Source organism: Rhagoletis pomonella, unplaced genomic scaffold (genome assembly GCF_013731165.1).
Source record: "Rhagoletis pomonella isolate Grant_MI unplaced genomic scaffold, Rhpom_1.0 Rhpom_scaffold_00009, whole genome shotgun sequence".
In the NCBI taxonomy this organism is placed as follows: domain Eukaryota; kingdom Metazoa; phylum Arthropoda; class Insecta; order Diptera; family Tephritidae; genus Rhagoletis; species Rhagoletis pomonella.
Genome location: NW_023458563.1, coordinates 19,076,004 through 19,093,965, shown reverse-complemented (window position 1 = coordinate 19,093,965; position 17,962 = coordinate 19,076,004).

Here is a 17,962-nt window from a genome sequence, read left to right as displayed (position 1 = left end):
CTAAGCCCTTCAAAATTTTATGCTGGGAGATGCATTACAGCTTCGCAAATTTTACCCCTACCGAAACCAAAGATGTATACACATCAAAAAAAAAAGCTATCAATGGGTAGGTTCAGAAGGCGCAGCAGTTGAGCGCAAAAGTTGCTTAAAAAAAATCAGTGATCGTTATGCGTCTTCTGAACGACTTCATACAATAGCTGTCAAATTCAACTCTCAAATTTACACACCAACATGTTGTCTCAAGTGATCAAAAAAATATTACGATCATCTAACACGCAACTATTCAGTTGATCAGAAGTACGCAACAACGCGTTCAGAAGGTGCAATCGCACCAGTTAAGCCCAAAATACAATAACGCAGTGGCAGTGGCAGTGGCAGTTTTCGAAATCACTTGTTTTTTATAAAGTGTGGGGTCCAATGAAGCGACTCACAATACAGAAGTGCCAGCTGGCAGTACTGCTCAGTTTAGCCCAAATTCTAAATTAGCAGCCACTGCCTTCATCGCAGCAAACTTCGCATGCTGAATTTGACATAAATAAAATGCAGCCAACTTCTGTTCATGTCACTGAAGCCGAAAACACAACAACATAAATGTAAACAAACAAAAGGGAATGTCAAAACAGGCTGTCACTGACAACGCCGTATTGTATTTGCTGCGACTGCCAATATTAGCAGTAACAGCTGATTTTAAAAACTGTTACTGCCACTGCCACTGCGCTATTGTATTTTGGCCTTTACTGAGTTTCTCTTGAAATCAAGTTATATGGCTGCGTATGTATGTATGTACATATATGTACATATTTCGAAATTTTTTTATTTGTAAAGGCTCTCAAGAAAAACTAAAAATTCATATAAAATTACGCACAATAAATGGAAAATAAATTTGCTTCTATTAAAAATTTCTTAAATCAGTATGCAGCTCTTAAGAAAAAAATGCTCGTACCAAGGCGAATTTATATAAGGTGGTGTTACTAGATCAGCTGATTTTGTGTATGTGTTTCGCCCCACGGCTTCTAATGTCAAATTGAAAAATTTTGTTTGAATTTCCACACACACACTTACAGATTTTGGCAGTTTATGCAGCCAAAGCAAAAACAAAATACATGTAAATTTTTGTTTTTGTTCTCCTACTATCACCTTATATTAATTCGCCTTGGCTCGTACATCTCGTCACACTTTTCAAAATTTTGATTTGCCACAAATAATTTTATTTCGTATAGCAGCATTGCTTAAGTTGTAGTTTTTGATAACTTATTTGTTGGTTAATGACTGCAAATAGTTTTATAGAAAATTAGAAACGAGAAATAATCTATATATATAAGAAGTAAGAAAGTCTAAGTTCGGGCGGAGCCGAACATTAAATACCCGGCGCAAGTATTAAATATATGTTTTCCACCTTTCCGAAAGCTACCGCTACATGATAAGCCGGAGTGTATACATTTTAAGTAAATTAGCGTCCTTAAATTTCGAAATATTGAAATTTCAAGCATATCTGAAATTTACCGTTATATGAAAAGCGGCCTCAATTTTAGTCCGATTTCAACAATTTTCAACGGTTTGCTTTTATGTGGCAAGCACAATAACCATACCGAGCTTGGTACAAATTGCTAGAACGGTTAGCGAGATACATATATGTGATCACAAGTGGGCAGTGCTACGCCCATTTTCCAAAATTTTGTCATAAACGTATTTCTTGGTAAAGAATTGTTGCAATCATCAATTTTGAATAAATTAGCTTCAATATTTACTGATTTATCGAAGATTTTGTATTTCTCGAAATTACCGTAATATGGGATGTGGGCGTGGTTATTGTCCGATTTTAGAAATTTTCGGCCAGTTGGTATGCTGTACCAGGACCAACAACTGTGCCAAGTTTGGAAGAAATTGGTGTACCGGTTACCAAGATATACACATGTAACCATAAGTGGGCGTGGCTACGCCCATTTGCCAAAATTTTGTAATATTCTCATTTTTCGTCTAAAACTCATTGCAAATATCAATTTTGAGTGAATTATCTTCAGTAGTTACTAAAATATCGCAGTTTTCGTTTTTCTGAAAATTACCGTTATATGGGAGGTAGGCGTGGTTATAGTCCGATTTTTAAAATTTTCAGCCATTTATTATGCTGTACTAAGGCCAACAACTGTGCCAAGTTTGGAAGAAATTGGTGCAGCGGTTACCAAGATATACACATGTAACCATAAGTGGGCGTGGCTACGCCCATTTTCTAAAAATTTATAATATTCATGTTTTCCGTCTGAAACTCATTATAAGTATCAATTTTGAGTAAATTATCTTCAGTAGTTACTAAAATATCGCAGTTTTCGTATTTCTTAAAATTACCGTTATATGGGAGGTAGGCGTGGTTATTATCCGATTTCCCATTTTCAATACCATCCGTCCCACGCCCAAAAGAAGTTCACGTACCAAGTTTCATTAAGATATCTCAATTTTTACTCGAGTTATTGTGTGCACAGACGGACGGACGGACGGACAGACAGTCACCGCTTAATCGATTTCTCTTTTCATTCTGATCATTTATGTATACATTTGTCTATATCTATCTCGATTCGTTTTGCCTGTTACAAACAACCGTTATGTGAACAAAGTTATAATACCCTTGTGCACAAGTGCGCTCGGGTATAAAAAGAAGTTACATTTCCTTGGTAATCTTATAACTCAAGAAACGCCGAACCGATTCCCACGGTTTTGCATTCGTTGGAAAGGGCTCGGGCTCCGTGAGGTTTGTAGCAAAGAAAATTTTTAAAAAATAACTAGGGTCTCGAGATATAGACCAAAACGTGAACCCGGGTAACCTTGGTTGTGTTTGTTCAATATGGGTATCAAATGAAAGCTGTTCATGAATGCTTTAAGATTGAGCACTTTTCATATAGCTGGGTGACTAGGGTCTCGAGATACAGACCAAAACGTGGACCCGGGTAACCTTAGGATGTATTTGTGTAATATGGGTATCAAATGAAAGCTGTTCATGAATGCTTTAAGATAGATCACTTTTCATATAGCTGGGTGACTAGGGTCTCGAGATATAGACCAAAACGTGGACCCGGGTAACCTTGGGTGTATTTGTTCAATATGGGTATCAAATGAAAGCTGTTCATGAATGCTTTAAGATTGAGCACTTTTCATATAGCTGGGTGACTAGGGTCTCGAGATACAGACCAAAAAGTGGGCCCGGGTAACCTTAGGATGTATTTGTTTAATATGGGTATCAAATGAAAGCTGTTCATGGATGCTTTAAGATAGAGCATTTGCATGGTTCAATGGCGCCAACAGCAGATGAACCCCATCAATTTCTGCAAATATATTTCATTTCGTCGATGGTGGATCAGCTGAATGTGCGGTGCAATATACAGGGAACACAACAGTTAAAGATACGAATTATTGAACAGTTGCAAGCATTTTTTCACGCTAATAACGCTGTGGTTAATATGTTCAAAACAGTATTGGAACGAATGCCATCGGATACGCACAAATTTGTCATAAGAGCGGATCGTACCCCAACAGGCGAACATGTACGAAGGTTCAATGCACCCACCGTTGATGATGTTGCTGCAATTATTGTTGGCGATCCAACTACATCACGAGACATAGTCGTGCTGCACAATTTTCCAAACAATTGTTAGCTGTTGGAAATAGAAAAGTTCCAGTTGATGCGACAACTGGATTAATTACTCTTACCAACGACTTTTGCCGATTTGTAGACTCTCAATCAGCTCTTATTGAAAATGTTTTCCCAAACATTAGTGAGAATTATCAGAATTATGCTTGGTTAAGTCAACGAGCAATTCTCGCCGCAAAGAAGAATGATGTACACGCACTGAATTTCACCATTCAATCAAAAATCGATGGCTATTTGGTGACATACAAATCCGTTGATTCCATATCAAATTCCGATGATGTTGTAAATTATCCAACAGAGTTTTTGAACTCTCCGGAGTTACCAGGATTTCCACCACATAACTTGCAACTCAAAGTTGGTTCAGTTATTATGATATTGCGTAATTTGAATCCACCGCGACTTTGCAACGGTACTCGACTTGCGGTGAAAAAACTTATGCCGAATTTGATTGAGGCAACCATTATTAACGGAAAGTACGCAGGTGAAAATGTATGTGTTCCTCGAATACCAATGATTCCGACTGATCTTCCGTTTGACTTCAAAAGATTGCAATTTCCGGTTCGCCTTGCATTCGCAATGACAATTAACAAGTCGCAAGGCCAATCGCTTAGTGTTTGCGGGATAAATTTAGAACATCATTGTTTTTCACATGGGCAGCTATACGTTGCGTGTTCACGAGTTGGGAAACCATCCGCTTTGTTTGTGTTAACGACAGACCAAAAAACAAAAAATGTGGTTTACCAAAGAGCACTTCAATGAAACAGATAATTTGCGGACACGTATAACGCTTCGATTCAGATTTTCTACTTAGAGAAGTTCAACTAAATTACACTTCATTTTTGTAATCGAAATGAATACATTACTGTTGTGAAATGAAATAAAATTTTTCCTTTTGAAATATAAAACAAAAAAACAATAATTTTTCTTCATCTTTTAATCCCCAAATGAAATGTTACAAGAAACGAAGCTATCTGGTGGCGAAACGGAGTTCGCCGGGTTTGCTAGTGCTTTTATAAAAATATAAGTACATACCGTCGCCTGGGTAAAAGATTGTCGTAAGCGCCATTTTGACGATTTTTAGTTCTAGATGCAGTTATATATTTTGAAATAAGGTCTTTCGATTGGTGTTATCAGTTTTTAGATATCTCCTTTAGTTTCCGAGATATTGACTAAAATTTTTTTCGATAATTTAGTAAAAATTTAGTTATGCAGCCATATTAAACTAATCAATATCTTAAATATGGCGTTCTCCATTTTTGGATATCTCCTTTAGTTTCCGAGATATTGAGTAAAAAGTGTCGTTAATTTGGTAGAAATTTTGATCACATTTTGTCGTATTTCATACAAAGTGGCTGCCGAATTGTGGACAAATGACGCTTACGACAAAATTTTTCTAAAGAAAATCCTTCATAAACTCAAAACTAATTAACAATAAACATTAAAAATTAAATAATTTAAGAATTTTGTGAAATAGTAACATCTTCAGAGACTTTGGAGAAAATATATCTTCGCGCTTTTGAGAAATTGCATTCCAAACTTCAATCGCGATTTCCCACAACCTGCCGAAATTAACATACGACAATCTTTTACCCAGGCGACGATACATAGATTTAAAAAGCTGCTTGAATACAAAAGTTTTATGAAAATGTCACATTAAACAACTGTCTAAATCTACGTTATTTTTTATAAATAAGGCCGTAAACATTTCCTTAAATCGTCAATTTCCGTATTCTATTTTTACTCTTTCAATTTCACTGACCAGCGCCGCAAACGATATCAACTACTATGCTAACAACCAGAATTGAAATTGAATACGCAAGTACTTACAGTACTACAAGTATACAGAGAGTAGATTTGCTACTCCCTTTTGGCAGCAGCAAATATCTCTCGTACGCGATGAGAGAAAGTAGAGTACCTACTTTGGTGGAGTAATAGCAAGTACGTCAAGTATTTACTCTCTCAACGCCAAGTAGTGTATGTATGAGGAAAAAGAGTAACAATGTGTTGGGAGTAGAGTCCAATGCAAGGAGTACTTATTGAACGAAATGCGGCAAATATACTTGCGCTGGACTTTAGTACAAACATACTTACACATTAAAAAACTTGCTTTTGCTGCCGTTTACTTCAGACATGTTACAACTCTAATCACTTCTATATAACCGCAGTTATTAAGAAAAGTGACTGCTAGGAGCGCTGTTGAATATGAACATGCGAGATACAGATGGCGCCATATATGTATGTAAACTTCTATATTGTCAGTAAGCTAACTAATCAATGTGTATTAAGCTGGAAAACAATCGATGTTTGTGACCATCGATGTTTTCAAAGCAAAACATCGATGTACTATCGATGTTTCCCCAGCCACCAAAAGTGTTTTTAAATATATAAGCATATATACATATGCGGTCTTAACCAGAACAACTGTTAGTTTGGCATAATATTTGATGGCCTTGTAGATATAACTTGTGCAGTTTTAAATATGAGTACACTTATTAGTTGGATGATTCATGGTTTGACCATTATGAAATGTAGAAACCATTACTTGAAACGACCAAAATATCAATATTTGGACAAACTCTCTGCGGAAAAAATTTGAATGAATAATTACCATAGAAAGTACAAATTAATTGGTTGCCCGGGGATTATTAAATTTGGTGGTACTTTCACATGAACTTAAAATACAAGATCACGCCTTCTTCTTAGTAGCCCGTTATAATCGCATTTAGGAAAAAAGTTGGGCGACTTTGACATTAGCCGTTTATTTACATTTGATCGTTGTTTACAATTTGGTGGTGGCTTTTTATTGCAATTTTCTTAATTTTCGCATGTGACCCTGCAAAAATCGTTGGACCATGTAGTCTGTGGTAAATTGGAGTACTTACAAAAGTGTTCCTCTGTCATGCTGTAGCGGCCCAACTCGTGTCTCTGCGCCAGCTTATTGTTTGTTATCCAATCACTGCTCGTGTTTTAACGAGTTGAGCATTTGAAAGCACATTTGCATGTCTGGCTGTAGCTGAACGTGTAGAGATGCTCGCAGTTAGTCCTTAGCTCCCAGCATGTTCGGGTTCGAATGCCGTCAGAGGCAACATGTAATTTTTAATTTTTGTCTTGGTTTTTATTAATTTCGTAAAAGCATTTGAGAAGTGAAGAACAAAAGCGTGTACAAACGAAAAAATATAACAACAACGCCATTGTTAATATGTTGGAGTAGTTTTGTGCTACTCTGATGTAATGCAGTGATGGAGTATATGGTCCTGCCCTAGGACATCGCAATGTTAATTGGACCATATTTGTTATATGAATTGTGGTTAATTTTGGAGTACTCCTTGGTCTTTAGGGAGTACTCTTTACACGCATGCATGGAGTAGTCGCGATTTTTGCAGGGTGACAACGTGTGCATACATAAGGTAAAGAATAATCTAACACAACGACATAATTTATAGAAGAATTTGCATAATAACAAGTAAGAAAGTCTAAGTTCGGGCGGAGCCGAACATTAAATACCCGGCGCAAATATTAAATAAATGTTTTTTCACCTTTCCGAAACCTACCGCTAGATGGTTAGCCGGGGTGTATTAATTTTGAGTAAACTAGCGTCCTTAAATTTGGAAACATTGCAGTTTCAAGCATTTCTGAAATTTGAATGGGCCGGTGCCACGCCCATTTTCCAAAATTTTATCATAAGCGTATTTCTTGGAAGAGGATTGTTGCAAGCATCAATTTTGAATAAATTAGCTTTAATATTTACTGATTTATCGAAGATTTCGTATTTCTCCAAATTACCGTTATATGGGATGTGGGCGTGGTTATTGTCCGATTTTAAAAATTTTCGGCCATTTGATATCCTGTACCAAGGCCAATAACTGTGCCAAGTTTGGAAGAAATCGATGCAGCGGTTGCCAAGATATACCCATGTAACTATAAGTGGGCGTGGCTACCCCCATTTTTCAAAAATTTATAATATTCTTATCTTTTATCTAAAAATTATTGTAAATATCAATTTTGAGTGAATAATCTTTAGTAGTTACTAAAATATCGCAGTTTTCGTATTTCTGAAAATTACCGTTATATGGGAGGTAGGCGTGGTTACTGTCCGATTTTTCCCATTTTCAATACCGTCCATCCTACGCTCGAAAGAAGTACGCGTACCAAGTTTCGTTAAGATATATTAATTTTTACTCGAGTTATCGTGTGCACAGACGGACGGATGGACAGACAGTCACCGCTTAATCGATTTCTCTTTTCATCCTGATCATTTATATATACATTTGTCTATATCTATCTCGATTCGTTTTGCCCGTTACAAACAACCGTTATGTGAACAAAGTTATAATACCCTTGTGCACAAGTGCGCTCGGGTATAAAAATGTTTATTCATGCGTTCAACAATTACGCGGATTTTTTTTGTTCTCTTCGTTGTTTACTTCTTACAACAAAGAAAGCGTCGAGATTTCGACAGCTAGAAAATAACTTTTTTCTTTCTTTCCTTAAGGCGTGATCTTGTGTCTTTCGTTCATAGTACTTTCAGTTCCATAAAATATTCGCCAATTATTTTTTTGCAGGGACCGAAAATAATAGTTATTTTCAAAATTTCAATTAAAAAAGTCAGTCGGAAAGAATTGGTCTTTTTAACATTTGTATATAGCAATGAGATGCTTGTTAGCCAAGGAATGTTAATCAAAAAAGTCAGCAATTAACCGTTATTTTTTTATTGTTATTTTTTCAGTCAAAAGTAAAAGTTAAAACTTGACTTTTATTTTTTCGGTCAAATATAAAAGTAAAAATTTGACTTTTATTTTTTCGGTCAAAAATAAAAGTTAAAAATTGACTTTTATTTTTTCGGTCAAAATAAAAGTGAAAACTTGACTTATTTTTTTGGTCAATCATAAAAGTTAAATCTGACTTTTATTGTTTCGGTCAAAATAGCAATTTACATATTCACAATACAATATGTTTTAATAAAAAATGCACATCCTTTCAATTGCAGTTTTCTATCTTCTGTAAATTTATTGATTTTCTTTAATTTAAGCTTTAAGTTATTCACCTCTTTACAGGAATAATTCGAAATTCAATTTAACAATTAATATAGCTGCCAGGTTCTGCCGACAAATTGTATCACAAATCGCTAAGAATAAGCTTAGTACTGAACGCGTGTTCTACACTGACTTGTGTCGCTGGCACTTGATGTATAATACATGCCAGATCTCTTAGTCGGGGATATATAAATTTTTTTGCTCTACCAATAATCCATAAGGTCCATATCAACATCAATGCGCTTCTCCTTATAGGTGCCTATTTCCATAAATGCTTTTCGAGCGTAATCTTCGGAAATAGTAAAAGTCAAGTTTAAACTTTTATATTTGACTGAAAAAATAAAAGTCAAATTTTAACTTTTATTTTAGACCGAAAAAATAAAAGTCATATTTTACCTTTTATATTTGACCGAAATAATTAAAGTCATTTGTTAACTTTTATTTTTGAGCGAAAAAATAAAAGTCAATTTGTAACTTTTAATTTGACTGAAAATATAGGGGTGAAAAAAAAACGATTATTTTTTGACTTTTTTGAAAAAAAGCATAATCGTTACGGTCTCTGTTTTTTTGTCTAGACAATCATTAATTTATTATCTGCTATAAAATATTTCACGAAAATCAAACCTTTGCTGGATGCATTAATATAACCACAAAATATGTAATATTTCATGGTGTTCAAGGAAAAAACATCATCGATAGTCACAGAAAAAACATCGATAGTGGGGGAAATTGGAAACCATCGATACTATCGATAGTGCCATCGATTGTTTTCCAGCTCCAATGTGTAAGCATTCCGAAATCAAAGCGAGACAGTCTAGTACCGTTTTTGTGAATGTATTGTGTATGTGAGTGCCGTTTTTGTGTATGTTTTGTGTACATGTTCATTTATAAACGTATGTGTTCCTTTTCTTTCGTACGTGTTTATTGATATATGTATCTGTACTGTAATGTTTTCGGACGGTAATAGACCTTACTGCCAATATAGGAGTATTACATATATGGATGGCGCGATAAAAAAGGTGTACAACAAGGGGGTGGAAAACCATTATATAGGGAGTTCACAATGCGTTGTATCCCAGCAAGAACGCCCTGATTTATTCTCCAATACAGTCTCCGACTGTCACTTGTGCCAAGCGGTTCTCTCTTGCTCGGTGTGTTTCGCTTATACCTAGTGAGCTTATTGTGTTTGAATACACGTGCTTTCTTTATAAATTTACAATTCTTGCTTGAATTTTCACTTTATATTCTTAGGTGTTGCAAATCACTTAGTGCCAAGTGCAAACAAGAGCCATGCCCTCTGGGCTCCCAATCATTGGGGTAAATCGGTTTGCATCGCTTGCCGAAAGCTCCAAAATTAAAAAGAAAAAAAAATAAAACTACCAATTAATAGACTTATTGAACTCTTTCCCGAACTATCACCTAAATATAATATAATCCTAAATTCGTAGTTTTAGAAGCAGTTGATAAAAACAAACCCCTATCCCAATACTCATGTTTTGCGGGACATCGCTCAATCAACTTAATAAGCAAAGAAATTCATTCTATTTCCGAACTTCGGGACGGCAATCTACTTTTGCTGGTCAACAGTAAAAGCGTTGCAGAAAAATTTCTAGCTTTAAAAGATCTGTGGCAACACCGCCTCAGCTTTTGACATGCAACACAAACTCTGGCATCTCGAACGAACGGCAGAGAGAGAAAACAGAAATTAGTTCCTCGCGAGGTTTTCACCACCACAGCTGTGGCATTGTAGTTTTGTAAACCTTGTATCTTTTTAGATTGAATAAATCAAAGTAATTAGTTGATAAATAAGGGAACGTCTTTTATTCTACCACAACAGCTAAATTGGCGACCCGACTGCGAGCATTTATGCAACTTCTTGGCGAACAAATAACTTCATGGAAGTTTCGAGAAACTCATGGTGGATGCAGTACGCAATTTGAGACATAGAAAACCAGTTTCTTACGAGGAAATTGATTCGCAAACAGCGAAGAATCAGAATTTTTTGAATGTAGCAGCATCACGACACCAGACCAAAATATGGATGATCTTACTCGACAAATTAAAAACTAGCAACACGATCTCGAAACACTACGTGTGTCTCAGGGCCAGCAACACGATGCTCGGACTAAATTGTAAAAAGTTCAAATTCCAAAATTCAACGAACGAAATCCTCACTTATGGTTTGCGCAAATTGAAAGGTCATTTGCAATGTTCGATGTTACTTCTGATTCCGATAAGTTTGACCTAGTTAGTGTACGACTTGTAGATGACGTGCTTGTTTCTGTAGAAGATCTCATCACTTGTCCCCCAGACGCTAATAAATACACTGCATTAAAATACAGGCTCATCTCCAAATTCGCAGAATCACCCGAGTCAAAGTTGCGACGACTAATTCAAGGCGGTGAAACAAATGGTGTGAACCCAACATCAGTCCTGGCACATATGAAGCGATCGTGCCTGGTAAAGGAAATGAAGCCACCATTCGAACATTATTTCTCGGGCAAATGCCGAAAACTTTGCGACCCTTTCTAACTACTTGGGAAGAAGAAGACTTGGAAAAGTTGGCGAAAGTAGCCGATAAAATGTTTGATGCCAACAATACTGTCAATACAATGTCTTCTGTGCCACTTCAGGAAACAACGACTGTGTCCGTCAATGAAATTTCTTCTAGGATGTCTTTTTCAGATATGTGTAATGCAATTAAGGAACTGTCTGAGAAACTTGACAAAATACAACAAGACATAGGTAAAGGCAAATACCAGCAGCGACATCGATCAAAGTCTAGAAGCCGTTCTCGAGAACCTAAAAACGTCGGAGGACAGACATTGTGTTATTTTCACCGCAAATTCGGAGATTCGGCTCGAAATTGTAAACCTGAATGCTCTCGTTTCAAGTCGGAAAACTAACGCGGCTGTCGTCAGCCAATGTGTTTGACGATAGCGACAGTCATAATGAAAGGGAGAATCGTTCACACCTATACGACAAATCTACTAGAACTCGTTTTCTGATTGATTCTGGATCTGCGGTATCCGTTGTACCTCAATCGATGATCAAACAAAAAATCAAACCATCGACTAGACGACTGCTAGCAGCGAAGCAAAGTGAAATAAAAACATTTGGTAAGTGTATTTTTAAGCTTGATTTTGGACTTCGTCGTGAATTCAAATGGTTATTTATGATTGCCGACGTACGCACACCCATACTTGGAGCTCATTTTCTAGTCAATTTTAATTTACTCATTGATCTCAAACAACGACGTCTAATAGACAATACTACGAAATTAAGACTATGTTCAAACAGGCACCTTATTTGCAATTAGGAACCTTTTCACCAATTTAGGCCTTAATTGTTACACAATTTATCATACGAAAATTCAAATTATTAATTTCCAATTAATAATTAATTGGCAATCAATTTGTGTCAGATTCTCTATGCAACCCTGCTAGGCATGATACAAAAAAGAAGGTAGTTTCAATAAACAACTTTTTGATTAAAAAGGAGATTTTTGACAATTGCTCAATTGTAAAAAAATCGAAGCGGGGTTACCCAATTTAAGTTTTTTGGTAGAGGGGTTTTTAAATCCTAAATTTGGGAGTATAAATAAAATAGTTGTATTAACATTTACCTTTTAAAAATAATTAATATCTTATCTTAAAAACGTTTAAATTTTACACTAAATTCGATAACTACTTGCCAAAATCTTTATTTTTACACTAATAAAATTTTAGTGAACATATTTTAAAATGTTTAGTGTCATTATGTCATCTGATTATTACACAATGTAGCTAGCCAGGACTATTACAGTTTTCTATATCGGATAAGATTGTTTCTGATATAATTGGGACACTGAAATTACACATTTCGATATTGTCTTTGTCCATGTCTTTCAAGTAACGTGAAAACGGAATTTACTTTGGGACCCATAGGCCTCATGACTTTCAGAGAAGTGAGTATTATCCAATTCTAGTATATTTCGACAATATCGTTATTTCTTTGGATAAAATTAAAATATATTTTACTCAATATTGGAGTTGGTGTGAAACAAAATTTGTGATTTATTGTTAGAATGAAAACTTGAAACACAATTATCAACTTATTGAGCATTCTCTTTAAAATACAAAAAGGGAAATGTTCGGTTATTTGGGATGGGGGCGGAGACGGAGGTACTGACCCATTGACAAATTGGGTAAAATTTCGGCAGCGCTTAGACAAAATAAATTCTCATCAGTCCAACTCCGGCTACGCAGATCACAGTAATTTTTACAAGAAGGTCCATATTTCAAACCGAATTTATTCATAAATTTGTATATGAAAACTTGAATTTTTTATTTTAAACTAACGTTTAATTGTTTGACCACACGTGTGTGTTAAAAGTTTTTGCTTTGGGTTAAGTCTTGTGACACAACAACCCAAAATTATTGTACAAACAATACAAAGTACCTTTTACTAGTTCGAATTTCGATTCTAAGAACAAAATATTTGTAAATAAAAAATTAATAATAAAATTTGGAGGATTTTAGATATTGCATACTGTAGCACGAAATGTCACAATCTACTTAATTGTCAGGTTGTTAATATGGCGAAGAAAAAGTGACAAAAGAACTACCTTCTTTTTTGTATCATGCTGCTAGGTATGTTTAATTTTGACTTGGAGGCATGTTTATTGAACAATGAGCAATCAGCTGTTTGTTTCTGGGCCTCTTTTACAGCTGATATTCCATCAGGGATGGAAAATTGAATTATAAAATTGTACCTAATTTACGGATCCTTTACCTAAAAGTAGATAGATGTACCTAAAAAGTAAATATGTATTTATATATATAAAGAAAAATAGGAGGTAACAATTCCCATCGATGCCACATCAACTTCTGTACTTTTCCTCCTAGTTGTTTGACCTGCCGTTTTAAAAAGAAATATTTTGCATCTATCTGGCGAAATCAACTACAGTTGCGTTACTTTGACCACCCTTCTGTATCATTTGTATGCCTCTTCACAAAGAAGGGAAGCTATTAGACCAGTTTCCCGCACCAGAAAATGCATTGAAATGTCAGTAAAAATAAGAACTGATTTCCTGAGAAGCTATTTGGCTAACTTCCAAATGTACCTAAAATTTAGTGTTTGTACCGAATGTACTTTCAAACTAAATAAAGGTACGATTGTAACAACTTTTACATCACAGCTGATTACGTATCGCTAATTGGGCAGCTGACGTGTGTGTGAACACCAAACTCAATATCGCAATTTAAAGCTTGATTGCCTCAGCTAATTGGCCTGTTTGACCATAGTCTAACTAGCCGTGGTGAATTTTTACAAACTAGGGAGTTTGGAATTTCAACACTGAGCAAGGCGACAACATATTCCGATTTACTTAAGGAAATTGAAAGACTTCCGTACAACGCAAATCAACGCATGATGTAATAGTCGTGCATCACATTGAGACGACAGGTTCGCCAGTTGCCGATCGTCCACGCCGTTTATCGGGAGATAAATTTAAAACTGCGAAAACTGAAATGGATTTTCTTATGGAGCAGGGTATCTGTCGCCCTTCCAACAGCGCTTGGGCGCCAAAAAACAGGTGGTTGGCGAGTTTGTGGTGACTATAGGAGACTCAACTCTCAAACAGTGCCAGACCGATATCCTATAGCTCACATACATGACTTTGCTGAAAACGTATATGGCAAATCATTTTTCACGACCCTTTACCTTGTAAGGGCTTACTACCAGGTACCTATGGCTGATGAGACATACAAAAGACCGCCGTTTGTACACCGTTTCGCTTTTGGAATTTTTGTATATGCCTTTCGGTTTAAGAAATGCTACTCAGACTTTCCAACGATTTATGGACTCAGTTTTAAGAGGACTTAACTTCGTATTCTGCTACATCGATGATATCATAATCATGCCGGAGACTCCTGATCAACATCGCGAGCATTTGGGAATCGTTTTTGAACGCCTTCAACACTATGGTTTACCATCAATGTCAACAAGTGTCATTTAGGTGTACCTGAGGTAAGATTTCTTGGTTACATTATTAACAAAGATGGCTGTTGTCCACCTACAGATCATATTGAGGCAGTCAGAGACTATGCTCAGCCAGAGAACATCTGTGAGCTGCGACGCTTTATTGGTGTCATCAACTACTACCGTCGTTGCATACCTCATGCGGCCGAACTTCAAGCGCCTCCCAATGAACTAGTTGGGAATTCGAAGAAAAATTATAAGAGGAGAGTACCATGGACAACAGAGTCCGAAAATGCTTTTGAAAGCTGCAAAAGGAGCCTTTGTGAAGCAACCATGCTTGCGCATCCTCCTCCCGACTTAGACCTAGCACTTGTGACGGATGCTTCAGATTCAGCTATTGGAGCCGTACTAGAGCAAAACTTTTACGATACCTGGAGACTTCTTGGGTTTTTCTCATGCAAACTGTCAAAATCCCAAAGAGGTTACAGCACTTACGACAGAGAACTACACACAGACCACAAACCAGATAAAGCATCACCCAGACAACTGAAAAATTTAGATTTTATTTCGCAATTTACAACGGAAATCATCTATCTTTCTGGACCTGACAACACAGTCGCAGATGCGTTCTCGCGAATTAATGAAATCACAATGCCTAAAAACGTCTCTACGGAGGTTATTCAATCTGCTCAGGAAGTAGATGAAGAACTACGAACGCTACTTGAAGGTAATAACTCTTTAAAGCTACAAATTGTTCATTTTGAAAAGTTATCGATTTATTGCGACATTTCAACTGGATATGTTCGTCCATATATTCCGAACGCACTACGCAAACAAATTTTCGACTCTATACACGGACTTTCGCATCCGAGCGGTCGAGCGACGCTACAAGAGTTACGTTCCAAGTACATCTGGCCAAGCATGAAAAAGGAAGTCATGAGCTGGTGTCGCACTTTCCAGAACTGTCAACGAGCAAAAATTGCCAGACATAATCGTTTCACGCCAAACAAAATTGTTGTACCTGATGGTCGTTTTGATCATGTGCATATAGACATTGTCATAAAATGCCGCTTGTTCAAAGCTATAGATACTGCCTAACGATGATCGACAGATTCTCAAGATGGCCCGAAGCTGTTCCACCCAAGGACATGTCAGCGCAAACTGTGGCTAGTGAATTTTGATCAACTTGGACATCACGATTCGGTTGTCCAAAAATCATTACAACCGATCAAGGCACGCAATTTGAATCTAATCTTTTCAAATCACTAGCAGTAATGACTGGTTCAAAGCGATCTCGCACAACAGCATATCACCCACAATCGAACGGTATGGTGGAAAGATGGCACAGATCATGTAAAGCGTCATCCTAACATTTACATATTGCCTTCTGTTCTACTTGGCCTGAGAACTGCATTTAAAGATGATTTGCGAGCATCACCATCTGACTTGATCTACGATGATCATTTGCGTTTACCTAATGAATTCTTTACTGAAAATGACCAACAAGTCAATACTGCGGAATTTTTAGTCAAACTTCGTGAACATTTTAAATTTATTCGACCTACACCTGCTGCTGACCACATAAGAGGAAAAATGTTCGTATTGAAAGGCGTCGACACTTGCACTATTGTTCATGCAAAACTTACAATGTTTGATTCGTAAATTAAAAATCCAACTCTACTACGGAAATTTTGTTTTGCCCTGATTTTTCGAATTACATACATATGTACTACTGAATCGAGCTTGAGTAGTCCGAACACTGACTGGCAGCCTTTAAGTTGTTAACAGCCGACTTCAATCCATTTCAGTAGCGTTGCCACATAATCCGATTTGAAATGCATGTTATAAACACTATACTGGAAATCGCATTCAGTTGATGTGTTTTCATTCAAACCTTCGTATAAACGAGGTAAATGATTCTCTCTCTATCCACTTGCAAACACAATATCCACCACACTCAGTTGATCAATCACCAAATAATTCCCCACAAGAACTTGATTCAACTTCTCTTACTTCAGTATATAACTCTCTTATTAACCCTACTCTCAATTTATACAACAACGACGACAATTTCGAAATAGACTTTAGCACCTACAATAGAAATCTCCATACCTCCACAGACACAGCAATGGTTTCTGATGATGATTCCTAACTTCACCATGATGCATTAATACAAGGTGGTATCAGTTGTGACAGCTCGATTTGACACTGCCTTAGCTCAGTATAATAAGAAGAAAAACGGGAAGAAATTAATCTCCATTTGGGGGAAAAATATAAAATTTCATATTTTCTTCTAAACAAAATTTGAGAAAAAATAAAAAAAAGTTTAACTATATTAATAGGCAAAGAATTGTTGAAGAAGTAACACTGTTTCACCTAAGGCAGTCAATATGGCGGAATTAGAGTGAGAAGTTGCCAACCGATAACACCTTGTATTATTGCATCATGTAACTTCACCTCTAAATGAAAACACTCTTTGGTAATATTCTAACACTCATTCATTTTCAGAAATTAAATAAAAGTGCATTAACTCCTTCTCTCTACAAAAAATGACTTCCATAATGCAATGGAATCTTAACACAATGGAATGGAACAATTTCCAGGAGCTTCAACTTTTAATAAAAGAATACAATCCGTCAATAATAAGTCTACAAGAAGCCCACATTCCCTCAAATATCACACCCTACTCACCAATCGCATATATAAGTTATTTCTTCAACTGGAGTCAGAATACGACCAGCAAACAGGGCATTTCCGTACTCATTAAAAAAGATATACCCCATAAGCAAATGAATATAGTATCCAACATTTCTACTATTGTGCTTGAAATAAACGAAGGTTTCAAATTTTCGCTGATATCAATATTACTAGGCGATCCAAACTCCTGGAGCCCACTCTGGGGCTCTTCCACCGGAAATTCAAGAGGAAAGTAATTGAAGACGTCATACTCGCCTCCAACCTAATCGTTCTAAACGACGATTCACCCACGCATTTTTCCACCCACCAAACTTTTTCTAATGTTGATGTTACACTTTGTTCTGCCATCCTAGCCCCAAAATGTAAATGGACAATCTTTAACAACCTCCATGGAAGCGACCACTTTCCGATTATAACTACGTTGAACTCTAGTAAAACTCCAAAATTTATTACCGATTTGGCCGAATGGTCGAAATTTCAAGAAAGCTGCGACACGTTGCCGTCCAAAATACCGATCTCTGAAAACATAAATAAAGAAGCTGCTACCATAAAACAACTATTAGATCTGCTGCCCATCTTTGTATACCACAAACAAAGACAAGTTTTCTAAACCTTTCAGTACCTTGGTGGA